We start from the raw sequence: 6,000 nt of genomic DNA, 5'->3' as shown, positions 1-6,000 counted from the left end.
CCCCACAGACACCCCTCGCCCCACTCCGGGCCCCCTGAATCCATACCATAAAATATATGTCAGTTTGTTCAACTAGGGACCCCACTGAGTATTTAATCCCTATTTAAAGATGATGTTTATTTTATTTTTGAGTTTAAATTAGTCAGCCTCAGGATACAGAATTAGATAAGGCCGGGATTTAGCTCCCCTGGAATGATTCATTTCACATCAAGCCTTCTTAACTCTTTGGCTGCAGAGGGGAAGTGCCTGTGTCTTTCTCTGCAGAGTTGCCTGGGGCTGGCCAGGTGAACAGACATGCTCCCTCCTCCCCGTCCTGCCAGTCAGGGCACGGTTTATGCTTATGATGCATGGAGTTAGGATACTAGCCTTTTCAACACAACAGTCTTAAATCCTCACACAGGGAAATAGAGATAATATACAAGCAGGAAAAAAAGAAAAAGAAGCAGTCTTGAATTCTGCTACCTAAAGATAACCATTGTTACCATGTAGGCAAGCTTCCTTTCATGCTGTGTCAAGTGTTTAAAAAATATGGCTCAATATTACAAACACACAGGACTATGTAGGGGATAATGACATCAAACTTTCATGTACCTCCCTGTTAAAATTCAAACGTGGTAGGTTTTGGATGCATTTGCTCGGAGTTTATGGGAAGAAAACTACGGATTCAGCCATAATGTTCACGCTGACACTCGAGTTATATATCCCTTTTCTAGTCCAGCTACCGCCTCCCTCCCCACTATTCTGAAGCCAATATGTGTCTTCCCATCCATGTTTAATACCTAGTGTGCCTGTCCATGAAGAATGGATAGTGCTCTTTGGTCTGTTTTTGCAATTTTATACAAATATCAGTCTGTACATACTCTCCTGAAAGTTGCTTTTTCCTTCAACAATATCTTCCAGATGAATCTAGAAACCTGCATTTCTGGTGAGCAGAGGATGCGCAACGCCCCCTTCAACCCCCACCCCAAGGTGATGCTGATGTTCTGGTCCAAGGTCTGCACATAGCCTGGTGAGGCTTTTGGTCTTGGGACAGGTCTGTTGTCAGCCCTTCCTTCCTAGGAAGCACAGCCAGATGACCTTGAGGCTGGAGACCTCACTATGCCCCTTGCCAGCAGTGCCCGCATCCGTCCTCATTCATCTTCATCAATATTTGTTATCACACTTTCTGATATTGTTCCTAGATTTTGCTGTGCAGCTGAATGCGTGCCTTGTGTTTCCCAGCCCTTCGGGTCTCCTCCTCTGTGAATAGCTCCTGGCCCATATGTCTGTAGGGTCTTTGGTTTCTCCTTGCTGACTTGTAAGTGTTTTTTTTTTTTTTAGATGGAGTTTTGCGCTTGATGCCAACGTGGGAGTGCAATGGCATGATTGCGGCTCACCACAACTTCTGCATCCCGGGTTCAAGCGATTCTCCTGCCCCAGCCTCCTGAGTAGATGGGATTACAGGTAAGTGCCAAGACGTCTGGATAATTTTGTATTTTTAGTAGAGACAGGGTTTCTCCATGTTGGTCAGATTGGTCTCGAACTCCTGACCTCAGGTGATCCACCCATCTCAGCTTCCCAAAGTGATGGGATTACAGGCGTGAGCCACCACGTCTGGCCAATTTTGATTTTAATGATCTGGATATCAATGCTTTTTTGGCCAAATAACTTACAAATATATTTTCCCTATAAGTGCACTGTATTAGTCCATTATCACACTGCCGATAAAGACATACCCCAGACTGGGAAGAAAAAGAAGTTTAATTGGACTTGCAGTTCTACATGACTGAAGAGGCCTCAGAATCATAGAGGGAGGTGAAAGGCACTTCTTACATGGCAGTGGCCAGAGAAAAATGAGGACGATGCAAAAGTGGAACCCCCTGATAAAACCGTCAGATCTCGTGAGACTTATTCACTACCAGGAGAACAGTATGGGGGAACCGCCCCCATGATTTCAATTATCTCCCACCAGGTCCCTCCCACGACACAGGAGAATTATGCGAGGACAATTCTAAATGAGATTTGGGTGGGGACACACAGCCAAACCATATCATGCATTGTCTTTGTCTTTTAACTTTATTCATTGCCTTTTTTGTCAGATCAAAGCTTCATTTAATACGATTGAATTTATCAGTAATTTCTTTTATGGTGTCTGTGTTTTGTGTCATATTAAAAAAAGTTTTTCTTTGCTTAGTGTCATAAAATCTGTCCTCTGTTTTCTTCTAAAAATTGGAAATCTCTTTCTCACATTCTGTTTTATTTCCTTTGTTCTTTGATTTGTAGGGATGTGAGGTAGAAATCTCTATCAGTTAACTCTTGCTTGGTAACAAGTAACCCCACACCTCAGAGGCCTACGACCATAGGCCACCATTTCTCACTCCTGAGCATGGGTTGCTTGGGAGGTTTCAGCTCGAACTGTGGTGGCTGAGCTGGATCAACTCCAAGTGTCTCTGATCCTCCTGGGTTTGGGGCCTGCCAGGGTGCCTTCTTCTCATGACAATGGCAGGAGTGCAAAGAACAAAGGGAAATGTGAATGTCTCTTATCTTACTACACAGGCTGAGAATGGGCAGACTATCACTTTACCACATCCATAGGCAAAAGTGAGTCACGTGGCCAAACAAGAAGTCAAGGGCAGGAAGTTTAAGAATGAATCCCATCTCCACGTGCTATGATTTCCTGGGCTTTCAACTTCTTAAGGCTGAATTGTTTTATTCTCACCTCCCCAGACTGCAGAAAACACATTTTCTCCAGGACTCATTGAACCATAGGGCAGAATGATTGTAGTTCACAAAGACTAGATGGAAAGTGCCATTTGGCCACTAAGGCCACTTCCTTCCCCTTGTCCCCATCTACGGCCTCTATTCTGCTCCAATCTCCCTGTCATTCTTCCCATGCCTTCCAGGCATCAGCCTCTTAATAGTTCCTGGCTTCGTTCCCTCTCTTCACTTCTATTATGTGAGGGTTTCCATCCTTATTTGGTGTAGGAGGACTGGACAGATTCAACTCAGTCTGTCATGTCCCCACTCTCAGCACTTGGGTACCCCTGAGTGCTCAGCATGAGTGGGGTCCCCCAGTGTCTCCCTCCACAGCATGTTCTGAAGGCATAGGAGCTGGACTGACATTCGGGACACCTAAACCTTTGTTTCACTTCTGCCAGGACAACTTCCTTGATCCAGGCAAATCATGGAAGCTCTCTATGCCTCATTTTTTTATTCCTCACACAATGGAATAACATAACCCTCAGTACTTACCTAAGGGAGGAGAAATGATTCCCCTGCCTTCTCCCCATTTCTGCATTTGCCGGAGCATCAGATTTTTATGTCTGGCCAAGAATATAGGAAAGCAAGAGCAGGTAAGCTTTGGGCCAATAGAGGGCGTTTACGGGTTTCACTTAAGGAAAGAAAGCCAGGGGGCAGAGAGGGGTGGTGGAGCATGATCTTGGGCCAATGGTGAGGAACTAATGAAGTGCAATGTGCATGGGTTAAGTTGTGTAGCAGCCTGGGTCCCATCAAGAGATAGAAACCACATAGTTTGTCTAACGGGTAAGTGTAGTATAAAGGATTGCAACTATGATAAAACAGTCACTGGAAGACATAAAGCAATTCTGCCTGGTGCCCTAGTGCAGAGGGAGGTACCCAAGGAAGCACAGATTTGAAAGGTGTTCGGATGTCATAAAATGTGGTTCAGCCACCACATAAGAGACGTTTGTGGATTTGGGCAGGCTGGAGCTCGTCAGCAGCTTCTGCACAAGCACTAGGCCACTCACTGGAGTGCAGGTGAGGGAGCCGGTCGTGAGCCACTGGAATGCAGGGGAGGGAGCCGGCCATGAGCCGCTGGTGTGCAGGGGAGGGAGCAGGCCGTGAGCTGTTGGGGCAGGTGAGGGAGCAGGCCATGAGCCACTGGAGTACAGGTGAGGGAGCTGGCCGTAAGCCGTTGGTGCAGGGATGCATGGCGGGAGTCTGGCTGCCTTTGTAGGGCAGGAAGTCTCCAGAATGCGTGAGTCCCGCAGGGTCTGCAGAAGGAATGGCAGCTCTGTGTGGACCCTCTAGAATACTGGTCACTGTGTGCAGGTTGTACAAGGGGTAAAAGAGGGTTTCTGGGAAACTATTCAGGAACTTTCAGACCACATGGGCCCTGCTACATTTTGGTTTCCATGTCAAGATGTTGCAAGCCAAGGCTACAAGGTGGCTGACGGGCCAGGCCTAGGTCGGTGGTTGGGGCTTGAACATGATCAAGGCCCAGGCAGAGAGCTCCTGCCCCCTGCAGTCTCTCCATCCCCTACCAAGATGAATGCAGAATGTTCACTTCCAGAGGGTATATTGAACAGTATTTCCCAGTTTATCACAGTGCATGTATTGAAAGGTGCACTAGGAGCTGGGAGGCAACAGACTGAAAACTGACACTGGAGACGCTGGCTCATAGCAACGAAGAGAAGCTGAAAAGGAGTGGGAAAAAACTAACTGTAATTTTACATCAATGATCTGAATCTTTGTTTCGATGGTTTGTGGCAACCAAAATGACTATTTTTTCTACCCTCCTAGTTCAGATATGGCCTGAGACTTTTTTTTTTTTTTTTTAGATGAAGTCTCACTCTGTCACTCAGGCTGGGGTGCAGTGGCCTGGTCTCGGCTCATTGCAATCTCCGCCTCCCGGGTTCAAGTGATTCTTCTGCCTCAGCTTCCAGAGTAGCTGGGGCTAACAGGCACTTGACACCACGACTGGAAAATTTTCGTATTATTAATAGAGATGGGGTTTCTCCTTGTTGGTCAGACTGGTCTTGAACTCCTGACCTCAGGTGATCTGCCCACCTCTGCCACCCAAAATGCTGAGATTACAGATGTGAGCCACTGTGCCCGGCCGCCTGAGACATTTTGGGCAACAGCTGTGACAGAAGAATTGTGTATCCCTTCCGGGCATGGGATTTAAGAAGTGGCTCATGGCTGATTGTGTCTTCTTTGTTCTGTTTCTGGAACTGTGGGAGCATCTTCTGGGATAAGGGTCTATCTTTTTGAGTCTCTGAATGACTATGACCACCAGAGGCCTCTTGTTGACCCGTGATAGATGTGAAATCAATTGAGAAGTCAAGGCTGGGGGCGGTGGCTCACGACTGTAATCCCGGCACTTTGGGAGACTGAGACAGGCAGATCATGAGGTCAGGTAATCAAGACCATCCTGACTAATACGGTGAAATCCATCTCTACTAAAAATACAAAAATGTAGCCGGGCGTGGTGGCAGGCGCCTGTTGTCCCAGCTACTCAGGAGGCTGAGGCAGGAGAATCTCTTGAACTCAGGAGGCGGAGGTTGCAGTGAGCTGAGATTGCACCACTGCACTCCAGCCTGGGCGACAGAGTGAGACTCCATCCACCGCACCCCACCCCCTGAAAAGAAAAGAAAAGAAAAGAAGTCAACTTTGCTGTTGAAGCCACTGAGGTTTGGGGACTTTTTTGTCACACTGCGTCACCTGTCCTGACCAATGCATGACTCATCTCATCCTTGGCACAGCTCTTGAGAGAAGGGGCTTTATCCTCATTTCACAAATGAAGAGTCAAGTCTCAGAGAGGTTAGCAGCATGAGCAAGGTCACACAGCGAGGGGTGGAGCTTGCATTTGAATCCAGGTGTGTCTAACCTCAAAGACTGAAGTGGGGATGAAAATAAGTTGCCGTTGTTGTTTGCCTGTCACCCAGGTGATGTAACTCTTGTCTAGGCTCTGTCTACGGGGGCTTTGTGACATATCTCTGCACTGATCACCCAGGTGATGAGACTCTTGTCTAGGTTCTCCTACCATTGGATTGTAACCCAGCAGGATCTTGGACTCATATCCTTTTAGGGATCATAGAAGTGAACACATGAAAGCTGCCACGATAAAGTGGAAAAGTGGGCAATATTGCCAAATGCAAAATATCTGGGCTATATTTTGGTCTGAGATCACCATTTGAGATTCCTGGATGTTAGGGAATATGGAGGCCAACTCCCGTAGGGACGTTGTATAAGACTCCAATTTCTAAGTCAATGATCTCA

Source organism: Pongo abelii, chromosome 16 (genome assembly GCF_028885655.2).
Source record: "Pongo abelii isolate AG06213 chromosome 16, NHGRI_mPonAbe1-v2.0_pri, whole genome shotgun sequence".
NCBI classification, from domain to species: domain Eukaryota; kingdom Metazoa; phylum Chordata; class Mammalia; order Primates; family Hominidae; genus Pongo; species Pongo abelii.
Note: the sequence above shows the minus strand (reverse complement) of the source record.